Consider the following 22,950-nt stretch of genomic DNA (forward strand, 5'->3'; position numbering starts at 1 on the left):
CTATGCGAAAGTTGGCCCAAATTTACATAGTTGAAATAGTCAGATTGCATGGTGTACCCTCCAGCATAGTTTCAGATAGAGATTCTAGATTCACCTTCAGATTCTGGAAAACACTTCAAGAAGCTTTGGGGACTAAACTCAGACTTAGTTCAGCATACCATCCTCAGATTGATGGACAATCAGAGAGAAGTATCCAGTCCTTAGAGGATTTTCTTAGGACTTGTGTGTTAGATCATTTGGGCAGTTGGGATGAAATTCTACCATTGGTAGAGTTCACTTACAATAACAGTTACCAAGCTAGCATAGGAATGGCTCCTTTCGAGGCATTGTATAGAAGAAAGTGCAGGACACCTTTGTGCTGATTTCAGGATGGTGAAAGTGTGTTAATTGGACCAGAATTAATACAACAAACCAATGAGAAAGTCAAAATGATTCAGGAAAGATTGAAAACATCTCTTAGCAGGCAAAAATCTTATGCATATCAAAGAAGAAGACCTTTAGAATTCTCTGCGGGTGAGCATGTCTTTTTGAGAGTTACACCGTTCACTGGTGTAGGAAGAGCACTCAAATCCAAGAATTGTGGGATCTCATCTCTGGAGATTCCACTTGGGAAATTGAAGAGGAGATACGAGCATCATACCCTAGTCTCTTTATTGGTAAGTTCATTTTCAAGGACGAAAAGTTTTGTAGTTGGAGATAATGTAACGTGTTTTTTTTAAAAACAAAACCCCCTGCACACATTATTCATCCTTATCTCCATTCTCTCTCTCCAATTCTCTTCTCTCCCTCTCTCTTAATTTTCTCTCCCAATCTTCATCTATTTTAGAATCTGATCATACCACGCTGTAGCTGAGGAGTTAAGGAACATTTCTACTCGATCAGATTTTCAAACAGAGTAAGTTCATTTTTGCTCCAAAGTTCCTTTGTTCTCTATTTTTCCTTAGGATTTAGTCATCAATCTTGGTCGGGTCAGTTGAGAAGTTTAATCCTCTCAACTTATTCTACTATATACTGAATTTTTGTTATGTTTGGATAATTTGCATTAGGCCCGTAAATCTTGAAGCTTATCCAGACTGTGGGGAATAAAATTCTAAAAGTTGCTTGGAAAGCAATCAATTGAGGTAAGGGGAGCTAAATTTAATTTATAATAGCACTCTAGGATAGAAGATCTGAATGCGGAAGGGACGTGGTCCCAATATTCAATTTTTCTTAGGGATGTTGTGTGTTTATATATTGGGTTGTTTGTTTGTATATTATTTAAATTTGTAAAAATATTATATTTTGATGATTTAGTATTAAAGTGTTATTTTTTCTTATGTCAAATAGACTTTTGAATATTGTGCATCACCTTTTGAATGATATTGTATGACAGAATGGTATGGAATTGAATTCATACATTTGGGATAATGTATGGACTGATGTTGGTTGTGTATTAAGTATTGATGCCTATGTGGTAACAGAGATCTCCGAGCTTCACATATGATCTAAGTCACATAAACTAAGATATCAGGTGGTGAGAAGCTGATGGGGGGAGTTCATGCACACTGTGAAATATGAGATGCACGGCTTGGGTTGTATTGAACTTACCCTGATCTTCGCTGGTAATCTTTGGATCAAGTGTTAGTCTCTGGTAGGACTTACTTAATACGGGTCTTCCGGGAGACGTTGTTTGTTGAATATTCTGGATGTGTAGATCCATGTGAGATCTATGTGATTGTTTATTGTTGAGAATTGAAGAAAATTGAATAATTTGAGAAAGGAAAATGATGGTTTGACACCCATTGCTCCACTTTACACCCCACTAAATATTAATATTTTAATCATTTTTAATTTTTTGAATTTTAAAAATTATTTTAACATTTTAAATTTTGTCTAATATTTCATTAAAGATATTTTTTTTTATTTTTAAATTTTTTTTTATTACAAATATTAATATTTTAGTGTAGGTGTAAACTGGAGCGGGGTGTCAAAATATAATCACCCTTTGAGAAATTGATCATGTAATTTGGTTTTCTCTTTTGATTTAATTATGTATATTATAAAATTCTATTTTCATTAGCTTACCCTTGCTTTTCTTATTGTGTTTAAACTGCGATGACTGTACTATGTACACGAGCAGATGACCATACAGATGTAGGAGAGCCTTAGAGGTTTCAGAGTTTTATTTTGAGCTGTGGATATGTAAATATTTGTATTTCTACAAATCCTAATAATGTATTAGGAATGTTTTGAAAAATTCCAAGTGTGTATAGAAATATGTAGAACCTGTATTGTAATAGTTAAATGTTATTTTCCGGGGTGTTACAGAAAGGGTTGAGACATCAATTTTTAATTAAAAATTAAAAGATAATGTAATAACTAGTTTACGTGATTTAAACGAGTATTTAAAACTAAATCTATAGTATCAAAAGGGTCACGTGCTTTAACTCGTAATTACTTTTATTTTTTTTAATTTGTAAGTGCCAAGAACTTACAGAAATTAGAAAAGTAATATATAACTAGTTGGTGAGCAATGGACGAATTTTTGTTTAATAATCTAAAAAATTATATCAATGTAAAGAATTATTGAATCGTAATAATATAGTACAATATGTATTTTTTAATATATAATCTTATTTATTCCATTAGCATAATTATTTCTTGTTATTAATATTGTTTTTCAAAATGACTTATAGTTTAAAAACACAACTACCTATTTTTTTATGATTAATTTTATTTCATTGGACAACTTAGAATGATTAATTAATACAATGATAAGATGGAATTATAAGATAAAGATAGAAATAAGTTTAAGACGATATTGAAAATCTATTTTCTTTTTATATTTAAATAGTTTTAAAATAACTATTAATATAAAATAAATTTTAAAAAATAAAAGATAACCTAATTAAACAAATGAATTAATGTTTAATTAGTATATTAAATTAAAAGCAAATAATACGAAATTCTTAATGAAAGAATAGATTGTGAATTAGGTGAAAAAAACGGAATTTAATTTCTCAATTTATAATTTAAAAAAATTAAAATATATGATATATTTTTCTATTTTATTTTATGTCCATATATTATATTTTTATTTTATTCTTGTTATAAAATGTTTTTATGTTAGGTATTATTATGCAACTTGAGGTTGACACCTCAAGTAACAACAATAAGTATTATTTAAAAAAAAAGGATTAGACCGAAACTCATGTTAACAAAAATATACCTAGGTAAACTATACCTATTCATAATTAAAACAAATATTTCATTGACGAAAAATTGTTAAATACAATTTTAAAAAAAGAAATTCACATTATTTCATTATTATTGATTTAAATCGAAATAATTGATAAAAAATGATAATATTTTTACACATAAATATTGTTTGTTAATTTTTAATTAACTATGTTAGCCAAAATTAAAAACATCTTTTGAAGCATCTCATGGAGAAGTTATAATAATTATTAATTACAATATTAATTAAATTAATGAGAAAGAAAGGAACAATTGACCACTCTTCACTACTTTCCATAAAATACTCAAATAATATCCACCTTTAAACTGCAAATATGAACCTTGTTTATTAATAAAAAGAAAAGAATTTAAAAATTAAATTTTTAACTTTCAATGTATTAAACAATTCATTTATTAAATAACTTTCGTGATTTTCTTTTGACCAAAAGTTAATTTTTTAATTTATTTTCAATAACGCATAATAATGAGTAGTAAATGATAATCTTCAATATCCTTTATATATAATGAGTAGAACTCTAAATATTTATCTCACCATAAACAAAAGATCAAACTGAAAAATTTCATTCTCTTAAAATGGCTTCTCGCTTCTGTCATCCTTTTCTCTTCAGTGTTTTATTTGTTGCTTTGGTTCTTACATCAGGTAATTGGAAAACCAAATTAGTTTCATTCTCTAATTTACTATTTAGCATATAATCCTAGGGAAAGTGATATTTTCTTATTTTTATGGTGAAATTTGGTATAGTTTTGTGGTGAAAATTCATAAGATTTTATGGTAATCTTAACGCAGGAGGAGGAGCAGTAGCAGAACCAGTAACAGGAATGATCGATGAAGATCTTCGGTGCTTCGGTCTTTGCACTGGAAATTGCAAGGAAGATTGTGCATCAAAGGGATTTAAGAATGGTTTTTGTGTCCAACAAGGATCTCTAAATCAATGTTGTTGTCTATGATTAATTTATATTATACCAGTGGCTATTTTATAAAACTTTAAATAAAGTGAGAGCTTCAATTAAACTTTTTTAATATATATTTATTTATTTTTATATTGTTTTATTTAATTTTGAAATATCATTTGATAGATTTAAATTTAAGATAAGAAAAATTAAAATCTTTATTTAAACAGATAAATAAATAAAAAATCAAATTATAAAAATAAAATAAAATTTAAAAAACAACAGAATCGGAATTGGTGATTATTTGAAAGATCATAAAAGAGAAGAAAATAAAATAAATGATTATATATATTAAAAAGTAATATGTTCTCGTCAAAAAAAATTTCCTTATACGGTTAAAAGTATATTGCATTTAATTTTTTCATTAATTGCGGATAAAGACAATATGTAGCGTGTAACAGCGTCCTGTTTTTTTAAAAACCAACAAAAACATTCTTCTTCACACCACAATACCATTTTTCTTCTTTCTCTTTCTCTCCAATTCACGCTGTAACAGAACATTTCTACCCGATCAGATTTTCAAACAGAGTAAGTTCATTTTTACTCTAAATATCTTTGTTCTCTGTTTTTCCTTAAGATTTAGTCATCAATCTTGGTGGGGTCAGAATTTTTGTTCTGTTTGGATAATTTGCATTAGGCCCGTAAATTTTGAAGCTTATCCAAACGGTGGGGAATAAAGTTCTAAAAGTTGCTTGGAGACGTGGTCCCAATATTCAATTTTTCTTGCAGGGATGTTGTGTGTTATATATATTGGGTTGTTTGTTTATATATTATTTAAATTTGTAAAAATATTATATTTTGATGGTTTAATATTTAAGTGTTTTTTTTTTTCATTACGTTTTGAATGTTGTGGATCGTGTTTGGAATGATATTGTATGACGGGATGACATGGAATTGAATTCATACATTTGGGATAATGTATGGACTGATGTTTGTTGTGTATTAAGTATTGATGCCTATGTGGTAACAGAGATCTCCGAGCTTCACTGATGATCTAAGTCACATAGACTAAGATATCAGGTGGTGAGAAGCTGATGGGGGAGTTCATGCACACCGTGACATATGAGATGCACGGTTTGGGTTGTATTGAACTTACCCTGATCCTTTCTGTTGGATTCGCTGGTAATCTATTCTGGATGTTGTTTCAGGACACCTCTGTGTTGGTTTCAGGATGGTGAGAGTGTGTTAATTGGACTAGAATTAATACAACAAACCAATGAGAAAGTCAAAATGATTCAGGAAAGATTGAAAACATCTCTCAGCAGGCAAAAATGTTATGCAGATAAAAGAAGAAGACCTTTAGAATTCTCTACGGGTGAGCATGTCTTTTTTAGAGTTACACCATTCACTGGTGTACGAAGAGCACTCAAATCCAAGAAATTGACTCCTAAGTTCATAGGACCTTATCAAATTCTCCGGAGAATAGGCCCCATGGCTTATGAAATTGCTTTACCTCCTCCTTTAGCTAACCTTAACAATATTTTCCATGTATCTCAGCTAAGAAAGTACGTACCTGATCCCAGTCACATTCTAGAGTCTGATTCTATCCAGGTGAAAGAAAATTTAACGTTTGAAGTGAAGCCAATCAGAATTTTAGATTCACAAGTGAAACAACTTCGTGGAAGAAGTATTCCCATGGTGAAAGTATTGTGGGATCTCATCTCTGGAGACTCCACTTGGGAAATTGAAGAGGAGATACGAGCATCATACCCTAGTCTCTTTATTGGTAAGTTCATTGTCGAGGATGAAAATTTTTGTAGTTGGAGATAATGTAACAGCGTGCCCTTTTTTTTAAAAAACCAACAGAAACATTCTTCTTCACACCACAGTACCATTTTTCTTCTTTCTCTCTCTCTCTCCAATTCTCTTCTCTCCCTCTCTCTTAATTTCTCTCCCAATCTTCATCTATTTTAGAATCTAATCATACCACGCTGTAGCAGAGGAATTAAGGAACATTTCTACCCGATCAGATTTTCAAACAGAGTAAGTTCATTTTTACTCTAAATATCCTTTGTTCTCTGTTTTTCCTTAGGATTTAGTCATCAATCTTGGTGGGGTCAGTTGAGAAGTTTAATCCTCTCAACTTATTCTATTATATACTGAATTTTTGTTCTGTTTGGATAATTTGCATTAGGCCCGTAAATTTTGAAGCTTATGCAAACGGTGGGGAATAAAATTCTAAAAGTTGCTTGGGAAGCAAGCAATTGAGGTAAGGGAAGCTAAATTTAATTTTTTATAGCACCCTAGGATAGAAGATCTGAATGCGGAAGGGACGTGGTCCCAATATTCAATTTTTCTTGCAGGGATGTTGTGTGTTATATATATTGGGTTGTTTGTTTATATATTATTTAAATTTGTAAAAATATTATATTTTGATGGTTTAATATTTAAGTGTTGCTTTTTTATTTATTTTAATTACGTTTTTGAATGTTGTGGATCGTGTTTGGAATGATATTGTATGACGGGATGACATGGAATTGAATTCATACATTTGGGATAATGTATGGACTGATGTTTGCTGTGTATTAAGTATTGATGCCTATGTGGTAACAGAGATCTCCGAGCTTCACTGATGATCTAAGTCACATAGACTAAGATATCAGGTGGTGAGAAGCTGATGGGGGAGTTCATGCACACCGTGACATATGAGATGCACGGCTTGGGTTGTATTGAACTTACCCTGATCCTTTCTGTTGGATTCGCTGGTAATCTTTGGATCAGGTGTTAGTCTCTGGTAGGACTTACTTAATACGGGTCTTCCGGAAGATGTTGTTTGTTGAATATTCTGGATGTGTAGATCCATGTGAGATCTATGTGATTGTTTTATTGTTGAGATTTGAAGAAGATTGAATAATTTGAGAAATTGATCATGTAACTTGATTTTCTCTTTTGATTTAATTGTGTATATTATAAAATTATATTTTCACTAGCTTACCCTTGCTTTTCTTGTTGTGTTTGAACTGCGATGACTGTACTACGTACACGAGCAGATGATCTTACAGGTGTCTGAGAATCGGAAGAGTTTTAGGGCGTTGATTATGAAACTTATATTGTAAATATTTGTATTTCTATATGTCCTAATCATGTATTAGGAATGTTTTGAAAAACTTTATGCTTGTATAGAAATAAGTAGAACCTGTATTGTAATAGTTAGATGTATTTTCCGGGTTGTTACATAGCGTTGATTTCTTATCTCCAATTTTATAAAAAAAAAAAAGTGAATAGGAATGAAAATATTAAATAATTTACTTTTTAATATATATATATATATATATATATATATATATATACACACATTTTAGTTTGTATGGAAGAAACATTTTAAAATTTTAAATTAATATAAATTATTATAAATATGATCTTATATGAAAGAAGCTTTAAAACAAGAAAGGGTTAAGACATCAATTTTTAATTAAAAATTATAAGATAATGTAGTAATTAGTTTACATGATTTAAACAAGTATTTAAAACTAGATCTATAGTATCAAAAGGGTCACGTGCTTTAACTCGTAATTTTTTTTTTAAAGATATAATCTTATATATTCCATTAACATAATTGTTTCTTGTTATTAAATATTGTTTTTCAAAGTCAACTACCTATTTTTGTTATGATTAATTTTATTTCATTGGACAACTTAAAAAAACTAATACAATAATATAAGATGGAGTTACAAGAAAAAGATAGAAATAGGTTTAAGACAGTGTGAAAAAACTATTCTTTTCTCTTATTAATTATATTTAAATAGTTTAAAATAATTAATAATATAAATAAATTTAAAAAATTAAACAACTTAATTAATATTAGTATATTAAATTAAAAGTAAATAATATGAAATTCTAATAGCATTCTTGTTTCAAGAAAAATACTATTCACGAGGATGAAAGTGCATTAATATTTCTCATTTGGATCCAATGATATGCGTGAGAGAAGAAGGGAGGGATAAACGTGAAACGTGTTTTTCAACCTCCAAGATGCAAACAACCTTATGGAAAATCACACACGCAATGTGTTTTTCTCATTTTAACTTCGTTTTTTGTCTTTGTATAAAAGTGGTAGATTCATTTTCTTTTCATTGTATAGTTAATATATATAACATAATATAATCCAAATGAAATATATTAAAATTATCTAAATACAAATACTAATTATTACATAAATTTAACTAACACAAATGGTATTATTAATAAAATAAAATAATAATAATTAATATAATTAATAATAAAATAAAATTTTAATATAACACAAATATATAGTTATTTATAATAAATAAATTATATAATAATAACTATTATTATTATAAATTTAATACTACTATTTATATTTAATACAAAATTATTTTTTAATTATACTTTTTAAATTTATAAATATTTAAATTATTTATTTTTATATAAAAATTTACTATTTTAAGATATCTTGATAATTTTACATTTAAATACTTTTCATTTTAATCTGAATATTCAACGATACCGAAAATAAGTTACAAAATTTTAATTAACTCAAATTAATACAAAAAAAAATACTTCACATTTCATTTTATTCAAATATTTATAAATACAAGGGTAGATTTATAGTCTTACATTTTACACTTTAAAAAAAATCAAAATTCCCTCATAACCATCACATCACTCATAAACTTTAATAAATTTTCCTCACGTATCCACCCTAACATATTTCATTCCAAAGACACTTAGTTTCTTTCCACTTTCCTCTCAAATCTTCACACATCCACTTTTTCAAATCCTCATACATCCACTACCCAATCCAAACATAATCTTAGTGAAAGAATAGATTGCAAATTAGTAGAGGTGACAAAAATTGATTAGTCAAACTCATTCTTATTTCGGTCTCTATTATTAATCAAGAACAAAATCACAAATCAGACTAGTTTTCATTATTTATTTCATATTTTAAATGTTTTTATTTTAATTAATTTAATCACATTTAATTATATTCATATTTTTATTTTTTTATTTATTAATTAAATAATATCTTTAATTAAATAAATTAATATAAATATTATTTTTATATATTAAATTACTCTATTTAAGAATTAATTATTTAAATTATAATATTATTGTATGTACATTTTAAATGATATAATATAAAAAATTAATATTTCAAACTATTTTCTATTTTAATTTTTAATTTTATTTAAAATAAAGTGAGTTAAGATTTAAAAACACTTGATCCTAGAGATGGTCATGCGGGACGGGCTATGCGAGCCAATGCAAGACGGTTTACTAATCTAGCCCGTTGATTCGTTTAGGCCCGTTACGCATAACCCGCAACTCATGCGGGTCAACAAGGGGACGGAGTGGGTTGGTCCGCTGGCCTGCATAAATAAAAAAAATAACTATTTTATTTTTTCTAAAAAAATCATATCTCACTCACACATATTATTGTAGTGTGACGTTTGTAACACCCCAAAAATACATCTAACTATTACAATACAAGTTCTATCGGTTTCTATATAAACTGAGAGTTTTTTTCAAAATATTCCTATTAGAAGATTATGAGTAATAAAATACAAATATTAACAATATAAAGTTCAAAATAACATCTTAAAGCTTCAGAACCTCCGACACCTGTACAATCATTTGTTCTTGTACATAGTACAATCATCGTTGTTCACAACACAACAAGAAAAACAAGGATAAGCTAGTGAAAATAAAGTTTTGTAATACACACAATTAAATCAAATGACAAAACGAGATTACATAGATCAATTTCACAATTACTCAATCTTCTTCAAATTCCAACATAAAAATCACATGGATCTATACATCCAGGATATTCAACAAACAGAATAACAAATGATGCCTTCTGAAAGACCCGTATTAAGTAAGTCCTACCAAAGACTAACACCTGATCCAAAGATTACCAGCGAATCCAACAAAAAGGATCAAGGTAAGTTCAATACAATCCAAGTCATGCATCTCATATTTCACGGTGTGCATGAACTCCCCCATCAGATTCTCACCACCTGATATCTTAGGTTATGTGACTTAGATCATCAGTGAAGCTCAGAGATCTCTATTACCACATAGGCATCAATACTTAATACACAAACAAACATCAGTCCATACATTATCCCAAATGTATGAATTCAATTCCATGCAATTTTATCATAGAATATCATTCAAAACGCAATCCACAATATTTAAAATATTATTTAACATAAAAAATAATACTTAAATACTAAACCCTCAAAATCTAATATTTTTACAAGTTTAAACAATATATACACAAATAACATCCCAGCAAGAAAAAATGAATATTGGGACCACGTTCACTCCACATTCAGATCTTTTAGCCTAGGGTACTATTAAAAAAATTAAAGTTAGCTTCCCATACCTGTAATTTCTTATCCCGAGGAAATTCCTCTTTAGGTAGGGGATGTTAGAATTAAAGGCTTTAAACAAGAGTGGGGTGAATTGTTTAATGAAATATTTTCGAAAATTTTGTACAAGAATGAAGATTAGTGCATAATCAAAGAAAAAGCAATCATATCAGCCAAGAAACAAAACTGTTTTAAATTGATTCCAGAAAATCAATCGGTTGTTTGTGCGAATCAACCGATTGTTTTTATCAGCACTTTCAAAAAACACAGATCAAACAGTTTTAAAGCAGTAAGGGATATAGAGATTCACACACAATGTTTATACTGGTTCACTCTTAACCTGAGCTACATCCAGTCATCAGAAACACATAGGTAACCAACAACAGATTACACAACACAAACACCAAAGAGGTGATCTTGAACCCTTCAAGAACACTCACCCTTTTTGAAACACAAACATTACAAGTCAAAACACCCTCTGACTGTAGACACTAGTACCTTGCAGTTTTACAAATATGAATTGAAATACAAGTAAGAACAGGAAAAATCATGAAAAACAGATTTAACTGAATTAACCAATTCTGTTAAGATTTAAAAAAAAAAAAATCAATTGAAAGCTTGATTCAACTGATTGTATTGGCCTTAACTGTGAGGTCAGCCAATTTTAGCTTTTTCAAATCCTTTCCAAAACCACCAAGTGAAACAACCGATTGAAACGAAAAATCAACAGTTTGTTTTTCACTACTTTGAAAAACACTTTTATTTTGAAAGAACTTGATTGATTCAGTTTTGGACTAAGCTAAGAGTGGATTGACAAATTCTAATCTACCCAGAACCCATGCCCACAAGCAGCAACCTAGTCTTCAAGTAATCTTCATGGATTTGGAGACATCAAAGCTTTGAGTTCAATAATCTCCCCTTATTTGATGAAGACAAATCCATGGTTTGCTTGGGATGTTCTGTTTGAATTTGACAATACCTGCAAAACACAAAATGTGCAAGTACCAGAGGTAATCATTCCCAAATATCATTAGCACCACATAACCAGTTTCACTTAGTGATTCCCATAAGAAAAATCAGCAAAATCAGTATGAAAACTAGTGAAAGCAAGGTGAAAATTAGAGTTTATGCAACAGTTTACAAATTAGAATAAAACAACATATAAACCAAGTTTTAAAGCAGAATATAAGCTCATTACAAACCACATACTTCTCCCCCTATTTTTCTTCACAAATAGACTAAAAGGAGGGATAAAAACAACATTAAGATAGAGTTTCTAAGTCAAGAATTCCTAAATCATTTCTGAAAAAGAAGAACCTGACCTTTGCCAAAGGTTTTATAAAAAAGTTTGTTAGTTGCCTTTCAGTCGCAATGAACTTCACCTCAATCTCCATTGCTCACATGATCCCTTATGAAATGGTGTCGGATCTCAATATACTTTGTTCTAGAGTGTTGAACCTGATTTTTTGTGAGATTAATGGCACTTGTGTTTTCACAAAGCATAGGTACTTTGCTAACTTTCAACCCAAAGTCTTCTAGCTGTTGTTTGATCCACAAAATATGAGCACAACAGCTTCCTGCAACGATCTATACTGCTTCAGTAGTTGAGAGTGCCACACAGGCTTGCTTCTTGTTATGCCAAGATATAAGGCTTAAGCCAAGAAGATGACAAGTTCCACTTGTGCTTTTTTTGTCCAGTTTGCATCCTGCGAAATCAGAATCAGATTATCCAACTAAATGTATAGGAGAGTGAGAGGGATACCATAACCCAACAATAGTTATGCCCTTTAGATACTTCAGAATTCTTTTGGCATCTTTAAGGTGTGATTCTTTTGGATTTGACTAAAATCTAGCACAAAGGCACGCTCCAAACATAATGTCTGGCCTACTGGCTGTAAGGTGGACAAAAAGACAATCAAACCCCTGTATTTGTCTTGATCCACTGCTTTTCCAGCAGCATCACCATCCATGTAGTAGCTTATGGACATTGGTGTAGTTGCCTCTTTACACTTCTCCATTTCAAACTTTTTGAGGATCTCCTTGCAATACTTAGATTGACTTAGAAAGATGTCATCCTTAGATTTCTTGACATGCAGTCCCAAGAAGAAGGACAACTCTCCCATCATTGACATTTCAAATTCTCCCTGCATAGCAGCCACAAATTCTTTACACAAGCTATCATTAGTAGCCCCAAAAATAATGTCATCAACATATATTTGGACTAAAATAATGGCAAAATTTGAATTTTTAATAAAGAGAGTTTTGTCAATCGTCCCTCTTTCATAATCATGAGACAAGAGGAAATTACTTAACCTCTCATACCACTGCCTTGGAGCTTGCTTGAGACCATACAAGGCCTTTTTCAGCTTGTATACATACTTGGGATGTTGATGATCTTCAAACCCGGGTGGTTATGAGACAAGGACCTCCTCATTTATAACTCCATTAAGGAAGACACTCTTCACATCCATTTGAAACAGTTTGAAGTCGCTCGTGCAAGCAAATGCTAGTAGTAACCTCACAACTTCCAATCTGGCCACTGTTGCAAAGGTTTCGTCATAGTTTATCCCTTCTGTTGAACAAGATGCTTTGATGTCTCCAAATCCAAGAGGAAAGCTTGAAGACCTTGCTGCTGGGTGTGTGTGTGTTGTCTAGTTGTTTGGAACTTGTTAATTCACTCCTTAAGATGATTCAAGTTCATTTGAATCTTTAACCTTTTGAAAAGATTATTTTTCTAAAATGTTGTTAAAATCAACAGGTTATTTTTTTAAACAACAGGTTGTTTTACCTTAGCAGATTTTGAAAAGTTTGACTTTGCTGTCAAGTCAATTTAACCGATTGTTTGGACAAAACAATCGATTGTTTTCCTGAAAACCTTAACAGAATTATGTTAAGTGGTTTTAATATGTTTTAAATGATCCTAACTAACTTGGCTCCTTTATTAAATTCTTTTGACCACTTAGTGGGTCTATATAAAGGTGGTTTTATACTGCTAATCTTGGAGTAAGAGAAAGAGTTTATCAAAACAGTTTTTCCAAGATTTGAAAGAGCTTTGGATCATTTTTAAGTGTGTGGAATAGGATTGGGTTGTAATTCTGAACTTTAAGCTTTGTAATACCCAAGTGTATTATATTCCTTTCTTCCTTGATTACTGTATTTTTGTAGTTGTGTTGCCAAGGAGTGTTGTGTGTTCTTGAGGTGTTCAAGATCAACACTCTTGGTGTGTTTTGCCAAAGGTAGTGTGTTTCTTGAGGGGTTCAAGGTCACTACTTTGGTGTGTGATGTTTGTAATCTGGTTTTGATTGCATAGTGGATTACCCAGTGGTTTCTAGGGACTGGATGTAGCTCTTGGTGTAAGAGTGAACCAGTATAAATTTGTTTGTATGATTATCTCTTTCCCTTATCTCACATATATCTGTTTTAAGTTGTTTTCATTAACTGCTGATAAAAACAACAGGTTGAATCGCAAAAACAACAGGTTGATTTTCTGGAAATTAACTAAAACAGCTTTGTGCATTGCTTTCCTTGGTTTCTTTCTCTGTGATTTTTCATTGGCTTTCATTATACCTTCAAAGTTTGTGAAAATATTTTATAAAAAATTCACCTCCCCCCCTCTTGTTTAAGGCCATATATTCTAACACCTTCTTCCTGATTGTACGCTTTTGCAACAAGTCTTGCTTTGTTCCTTGTAATCACTCCTAACTCTTCTTCCTTGTTTCTGAACACCCATTTGGTTCCAATGATGTTCATCCTATTTGTTTTAGGAACTAGGAACCACACATCATTCTTGATGAATTGATTTAGCTCCTCATGCATAGCAACAATCCAATTTTCATCCTTGAGAGCTTCATCAATTGACTTGGGTTCAACTTGAGACACAAAGACCATGTGCCTGCAATAGTTTGCTATGGTTCTTCGTGTAGAAAATTCTTTATGAATATGCCCAATTATGTTTTCCACATAGAGGTCTCTAGGAATCCTCTATTCCTTGGGTAGCTCCTCCTGTTGCGGAATATCAATCGGTTGATTCGCAAAATCAATGGGTTGTTTTTCTAGACAGGTTTCTAGATTCTTTAAAAATATATTTTGCTCATCTTCTTCTCCACAATTACTCAAAGAACCTTGTTCTGCAGGGTTAGTCTCATCAAATACAACATGTATAGACACATCTATAGTCATTAGTCTTTTATTATAAACCCTATAAGCATGACTAGATAAAGAGTAACCAAGAAAAATACCATTGTCTACTTTTTCATCAAATTTACCAATATTTTCTTTACCATTATTTAGAATGTAACATTTACATCCAAATACCTTCATATGACCTATATTGGGTTTCCTTCCATTAAGCAGTTCATATGGAGTCATTTTCAAGATAGGCCTGATGAGAACCTGGTTCATTACATAGCATGCAATACTTACAACATCTGCCCAAAAGTATTTTGTCAAGGAGGATTCACTCAATATTGTTCTAGCCCGTTCTTCAAGTGATATGTTCTTTCTTTACACCACACCATTCTGTTGTGGTGTTCTTGGAGCAGAGAAATTGTGCAAGATACCAAGCTTTTCACAAAAGGATCTGAACTTCCCATTCTGGATATCTTCTCCATGATCATTGTGGATAGCACATATGTTGTTGCAACAAGTATTCTGCAACCTCTTTGATAGCTTTTTGAATGTCGAGAAGGCATCACTCTTTGATTCTAGAAACAGTGTCCATATGAACCATATTTTTCAATTTAAAGGAATGTTTAATTTGTTTCCCCTTTTGGCAAGATTCACATATATGATCCTTTTTCAAACTTGAGCTTAGGTAACTCCTTTATCGCACAATTGGCTTATGCTGAGAAGATTATGCTTGATTCCTTCCACATGTAGGACATCATGGATAAAGAAGTTGTTCTCATTACCATTAGTGCCTTTCCCAAGAATCTTTCCTTTGTTGTTATCCCCATAAGTCACATGATCTTCTTGCTTGAGGATGATGTTGACAAACTTGGATATATCTCCTATCATGTGTTTGGAGCAGCCACTGTCCAGATACCACATATGCTTGCTTTTCATCAAGAAATCCTGCAAAAGACAAAATCAGGTGGCAAGGTTTGGTCCCCTAACAAATTTGGGTCCATAGAGGTTAATTTGGTTATTAGAAACCTTTGGATTCTTAGGAACTCATTTTAAAATACCCCTAGGAACGAAAACTTTTCAAATTCTATAAAACCTGATAAAATGACCCTTTCTCATATAGTAAAAGCAAGAAACAACAGATTGTTTTGACTTTTTAATCGGTTGTTTTTCTGCAATGCTTGAAAAAGGTTTTGAAATGTTGTTGTCCTACCACTGTGGATTAAAACCAAGTCCAGATTTTCCAAAAGACACAATTTTGAGATGCAAGTACAGTCTCAAAGTTGGATTTCCCTTTAGAAAGCTTATCCACAGTTTTCACAAGATAAAGAACCTTTTTTTGAAGAGATTCACAGTTTTCACAAGAACTAGAGTCACACTTGCAAGAAGAATTTTGATAAACCATTTCCAAATTTTCAAAATCAGTTTTTTAATTGTTTAACTCTTCTTCCAAGATTTTGACTCTATATTCCAACCAGTTGTTTTTACTTTTAAACTGATTGTTCAAAAGGGTCAATCTATAAGCTTCTTCACGAGTCTCCTTAAAGACCTCAAGAAGTTGATAGTAATTTTCATCATTGATGGAAGAGTTTGTACTTACACTACTTGATGTAGATTCTTCCTTTGCCATCAGACACAGATCGATTTTTTTAACTTCTAAAGATGAGCCAGGAGAAGACATGTCATTGTCTTGCAAACAATTCCCCATGAACCTTCATGACTGTTTTCAAGAGTATCCCACATATCCTTTGCTGAAACACACTTGAAACTCTGAAAAACTCATTAGAATCAAGGGCAAATATAATAACATTTTTAGCAATTCAATCAAGTTGAACCTTTTTATTTTTACTCTTAGTCCATTGAGACCAAGGTTTTTCAGAGAAAACTTTATCTTTTTCACACATAGGAATAAAAAGACCATTTGTGATAGTATCCCAAATTTTTCTATCCACAGATTCAATAAAATAAATTTCATTCAAATCTTCCAGAGTTGCTAGTTTACACCACATAATAGAGGTAGTCTATTTATAGAAGCACCCTCCCCAAAGGATACTTTATCAGCCATGAAAAAGAGACTTTTTGAATCAAAACTTAAGTGACTTTCAAGCACCTAGCTCTTGATGCCAATTGTTAGAATTAAAGGCTTTAAGCAAGACGAGGTGAATTGTTTAATGAAAGATTTTCGAAAACTCTAGACAAGAATGAAGATTAATGCAGAATCACGGAACAAGCAATTAGATAAGCCAAGAAACAAAACTGTTTTAAATTGATTCCAAAAAATCAATCGGTTGTGTATGTGAATCAACCGATTGTTTTTATCAGCACTTTGCAAAAACACAGATCAAACAATTTTAAAGCAGTAAGGGATAAAGAGATTCACACACAGTGTTTATACTGGTTCACTCTTAACCTGAGCTACATCCAGTCACCAGAAACCCCTGGGTATTCCACTAGGTAATCAACAACAAATTACACAACACAAACACCAAAGAGGTGATCTTGAACCCTTCAAGAACACTCACCCTCTTTGAAACACACACTACAAGACAAAATACCCTATGACTGTAGACACTAGTACCTTGCAGTTTTACAAATATGAATTGAAATACAAGTAAGAATAGGGAAGATCACACCTGACACAAGAGGATTACAACTATTTCTATTCCACTCTTAACCAATTCAAAGCCTTAAGCAATCTTGCAAATCTTTTAATCTTTTTGGTAATCTAGCCTCTCTTAATTTTAAAGATGTAAACACCAGTTATATAGCCTCAAAAATAGACAATTTAGACATTCACTGGGGCTAAAACATATTTGAATCATGAAAAAACAGATTTAATAGACTTAACCAATTATGTTAAGATTTTTAAAAAACAATCGATTGAAAACTCGATTGAACCGATTGAATTGACCTTGCCTGTGAGGTCAGCCAATTTCAAATTTTTCAAATCCTTTCCAAAACCACCAAATGTGAAACAACTTATTGAAACTATAAATCATCGGGTTGTTTTTCACTACTTTGAAAAACACTTTTCTTTTGAAAGAACTTGATTGATTCATTTTTGGATTAAGCTAAGAGTGGATTGACAAATTCTAATCTACCCATAACCCATGCCCACAAGTATCAACCTAGTCTTTAAGCAATCTTCATGGGTTTGGAGACATCAAAGTTTTAAGTTCAATAGGGGAACCACTGAAAACCTAGGGACCAAAATAAAGTTATCCAAACATTATCAAATTTTAGTATGTGGTAAAACAAGTTGAGAGGAACACTTTTCTCAATTATCCCCATCAAGATTGATGACTAAATTATAGAGAAAAACAAAGAATAAGGGGTCTTTAGGGTAAAAGTGAATTTACTCTGTTTGAAAATCTGATCAGGTAGAAATTTTCATTGACTTCTCAGTTACAACATGGCGTGATTAGATTTTGAAATAGATGAGGTATGAGAGAGAAATAAAGAGAAAAGGGAGAGAAGAGAAGTTGGGAGAGAGATGGAGAATATGAAAAGAGAAATAGAGAGAGGGAGAGAGAGAAAATATGGTGGGACGATTGTATTTGTTATGACTGTTACAACCTTTATTTTATTTTATTTTAAAAAATTAAATTTAATGTACCAAGAAATAGTGTATTTTATTTTAATCATGTAAAGAAGTAAATACTAAAATTAAGAGTGGATTTATTTTTAAGTAAAGTTTTACATTTAAAATTTGTTAGCTAAAAAATAATACAAAGAAGAGATTTCATTAAAATATTTTGTAGCAAAACTTTGATACAATACTCTTATAAATTTACATACATATAGAAGGAAACTATATGCAAAACAAAACTTTAATTATTTTTAGTCAAGCGTTCTAACAACCTTCATACTTGAATGACTTTATATTTTTTTATCTTAATTGAATGAATTAAAACAAGAATGAATTTTTAATTTTTCAGCAGCAGAAATATTTTTTTATAATTAAATTTTAATTTAAAAAAAATATTTTCCTTACTGCCTGCATGTTACCTCTTATGCAGAGCGGACCAATCTGACCTATATTTTGTGGGCTAAACACAGGGCAGACCAACTCGAATTGTCATCCATACTTAATCTAACTCATCTTTATCTCTTTCTATTCCTGACCAAGCTTTTTTCTTTGTTTTTTCATGGCCGTTCAAGTAAGTTATATCCATGGTAAATGATGAAAATAAAAGATCTCAAAATGCCTTTTTGTAGAAAATTGATGCAGGTATGTGTTGTTGGAATATGAGAAGTGGGGTACAAGTGGGGTTTGGAAAAGCATTCCGGGTTGGTTAGGGGCTGACAAAGATAATGTCTTTGATCTTCCTGTCTCAGATGCTGCTGTTGAAGTCATGAATTACAATTCTCTATATTTTTAAATTACCTTACACTAAAACACTACATATATGTAAGAGACCATGGAGAGGGCACGGAGGGCACGGAGAGGCTGCGGAGAGGTCACGGAGAGGAAGTGAAGGAGGAAGTAGAAGCAAATGGCATGGAGACCATGGTGCGTCTCCAGGACTTTACTACATTCTTCTTCTCCAACTTTCCCAATGAGTACGGAGAAGTGGAGATGTTTAAGGTTTTTCAAAGTTGGGCCAGGGTGAAAGAGGTCTTCGTGTCCCGTAGGCTAAACAAATGGGGGAGAAGGTTTGGGTTCGTGCGTTTCTTCGATGTGAGAAATGTGAAGTGGTTGGAGAGCGAGTTAGATCAACTTTATGTTGGCAACAGGAAGTTATATGTCAATGTGCTGAAATATCGCAGGCAGCAGATGGAAGCAGAAAGTTTTGAGTAAAAGGAGGCGAGGAAATATGAAGCGGGGTGCTCGAGGGATGCAGGGGTGGAGGCAAAAACTGACTATGGGGTACAACAGAAGAAGAACGGAAAGGAGGTTTGGGTGGAGAAGAAAGGAAACAAGACCTTTGCTGAAGTTGTAAAAGGAGCACAAGAAGGGAGATGAAGGGGTCCAACTGTTAAAACATTACAAAAGTCTCTCCCTTGGATGGAAAGAAGCATCATTGGCTAGTTTAAAGAAGACTTAAGCTTTGAACAGTTGGGGGAGGAGTTTGTGAAAGGGGGTTTGAACATGGTACGAGTGAGATACCTCGGGGATAATTTTGCTTTGTTGACCCCGATAGAAGGGGAGGACATGAATGCAATCATTTTGTGCCATAAACAATGGTTTGATAGTGCTTTTTACAACTTTAAGCCTTGGACGCCAGAATTTGCAGCAGATCACAAGTATGTATGGGTGAGGTGTTATGGATTGCCTCTATCTCTTTGGAACAAGGACTGTTTTACGAAGGTGTTGGGAGAGGAGGCATCGGTGGTGTCTATTGATCAAGATACTTTAGCATGGGAAAACCTTGAGTTTGCTAGATTGCAAATACGCATTTCTCAAAGACGAAGTTGTAGGTGGACGAAAAACATGAAGATTAATGATGTTATGTATAGCATTGTCATGGAGGAGGAGATGTTAACATATGGGGGAGGCAAATGTAAGTGTTATAACTGGGATTCATCGGATAGTATATCCTCATCCGAAACCTATGTTGATGAAACATCGTTATCTGTTAAGAGCTGCGAGAAGGTGAACCGGCAAAGGGAAGGGGAGTCCCTCTGGCCAAATTGGGAGGAGGCCGAAGGCCAGACAAAGGACAGGGGCAAACTGGGGATAAGCATGTCCAAAGTGGCGTTTAAGGAATCACGTACAAAAAGTAGAGACGATAAAAGGGATAGTTGTTTCTCTTACACGAAAGAAGAATGCAGGAGTCAGAAGCCTAGGGGAGGCGTTGACTTAGGTGTCTTATCTGCCTCTGCATGCGCCCTTACCTACAATAGTAGACCCGCACTTGATGAGATGGCCAAAATAGTTGTAGACGTTGAGTCTGATATTGCTACGAAGGTCAATCACCCCGGGTCGGGTCATGGGAGTCTTATGGAGGCTCAATGTGGGCTGGGATGGGAACCCATTCTTGCCAAATCTCATGAGGATGGGCCAAGGCCCACGATGGAATCTGGTGAGCGGGAGGAAGGAACCGATTCTCAAGTGAGTGAGAAGTTAGGGGACCAAACGGAGGGGAAAGAGTGCAACAGTGGACGAAGCGAAGAGAATTGGACAGGCAAATCGTCAACGGAGAAGGATGAGGCGCCGAAGAAGGAGGAGAAAAACGGAGGTGAGGATTTAGTCGAGCACCAAAGCTATAACGAGGGTGGTAATGATGCAGGGGGAAACAACATAGAAGATCCTTGTTTGCACATCTCAAGTCCGCCTAAATCCCCATGTCGCCAGAGGAAGGAGAAGGGACTCGTTGATCTGGGGGATATATCCACACTCCAAAGGCGACGATCTGCGCGACTAAGTGAGAAACAAGTTACACTTGGGGTTATTCCGCAACACCAAGAAGGTACGCGCTCCTCCTCAATCTCGGATGGGGATATTTATAATTGCAACCATCAGTTAGGTGTTACAGGCATCGGGGCTGAACCACTGGAATTGTGGGAAATTGGGAAGGAAGCAGGGCTAAGATGCCATAAGGAAGAGGGGGAAGTGGTTAAAAAATACATGTGTATGGAGGACAGAGATGTGGAGATCGTGAAAGGGGAGCAGGAGGGTGATAAGGATGGTCCCTTATGTTAATTATAAATCTGAACATAAGAGGGTTGGGGGGAGGCACAAAAGCTAAGTATCTGAGACATATCATAGCTAGAGAGGAAGCGGTGTTTGTGTGCATACAAGAAACCAAAGCAATACAGTTCCCGGATGCCAGATGCTACTCACTATGGGGGGACAACAAAGTTGGATGGTTGCACTTTGAAGGTGATAATGGGGGCGGAAGTCTTTTATCTATGTGGCACAAAGACGCTTTCTCATATGAAAGTCATGAGATGGGGAAGGGGTTTATAGTCGTTTATGGGAAGCATATTAAAACAAATCGTAGGTGTGTGGTGGCTAACATATATGCCGCATGCTCTTTGAGGGAGAAGAAGGTCTTATGGGGGGGAACTGACGCGCATTAAATCGGTATCCCAAGATAAGATATGGTGTTTGTGCGGTGATTTCAATGTTGTAAGAAGGGTAACTGAAAGGCAAGGTGCAAGGGAAAGGGATACTCAATCAAGTGAGATTAGAGACTTCAATGGGTTCATTGAAGCTAATCTATTGTTTGAATTACCTTTTGTTGGAATGGAATTCACTTGGTTTAATTCCAATGGTCGGCCAAGAGTAGGCTTGATAGAGCACTGGTAACTGAAGACTGGATGGAAGTTTGGCCCATGTGCAAACAGTATGTGCAACGTAGGGAAGTCTCTGATCATTGTGCATTGGTTATAAAGTCTGTGGAGAAGGATTGGGGTCCTAAACCGTTTAGAACCATTGATGCTTGGCTGACAGAGAAAGGTTTTCTGGAGATGGTGAAGGACAGATGGTTGTCGTATTCAGGTCAGGGGTGTAGCTTTACGAAGGCCAAAGACAAATTGAAACGCTTGAAGGGCGATCTAAAAGAATGGAACAGGGACGTCTTCGGTAATATTGAGACTACAAAAAAGAGGATTTTACAGGAAACTGAGGTTCTGGATAGTCAAGATTGCAATGAAGGCCTATTGGTAACCGAAAGGATAAAAAGGGTTGAATTGGTTAGTTGTCTGAAGGAAACGGATAAAAAGCTTGAATCCCTATTCCGCCAAAAAGCCAGAATCAGCTGGCTTAAGAACGGGGACTCTTGTACAAAGTTTTTTCACTCAACTCTGAGATGGAGACGTAGGAGGAACGAAGTTAAGGGTGTGGAGGTGGGGGGCATATGGAGTGAGGAACCAAGTACAGTGCGCTATGAAGCAAAAAAGTTGTTTGATAATAGGTTTAAAGCAAGAAAGGACTTAGGGATAAGACTCGATGCAGTTGAATTTAAGTCCTTATCTGTGTCAGATAACTTGGGTTTGCTAGAAGGGTTTACCGAGAAGGAAATAAGGGGCGCAGTGTGGCAGTGTGAAGGTTCAGAAAGCCCCGGACCTGACGGATTCAACTTCAATTTCATTAAGAAGAGGTGGGAGTTTGTGAAGGTAGAGGTTATGGCAGTGATGAAGCAGTTTCACGAAACAGGGTATATTCCGAAGGGATGCAATGCGTCCTTCATTGCACTTGTACCTAAAGTAAGAAATCCTGTCAATCTTGAGCAATACAGACCCATTTCTCTAGTGGGAGCCATTTACAAGATTATATCCAAAGTGCTAGCCGGAAGGATCAAGAAAGTACTTCCCTTGGTCATAGACGAGTGTCAGTCGGCTTTTTTGA

General features: G+C 33.5%; 1 long non-coding RNA gene across 1 annotated transcript; it reads left to right on the top strand.

Moving 5' to 3' along the window:
- The first annotated feature begins 3,780 nt into the window (after nucleotides 1-3,780).
- LOC150025455 (uncharacterized) lies at nucleotides 3,781-4,260 on the top strand. The gene is made up of 2 exons (XR_016514559.1): nucleotides 3,781-3,877; nucleotides 4,025-4,260. It is a non-coding gene; the product is annotated as an uncharacterized LOC150025455 (long non-coding RNA).
- Nucleotides 4,261-22,950: the final 18,690 nt, after the last annotated feature.

The sequence above is a fragment of the Phaseolus vulgaris genome, chromosome 8, assembly GCF_051622355.1.
Source record: "Phaseolus vulgaris cultivar YP4 chromosome 8, ASM5162235v1, whole genome shotgun sequence".
NCBI lineage: Eukaryota > Viridiplantae > Streptophyta > Magnoliopsida > Fabales > Fabaceae > Phaseolus > Phaseolus vulgaris.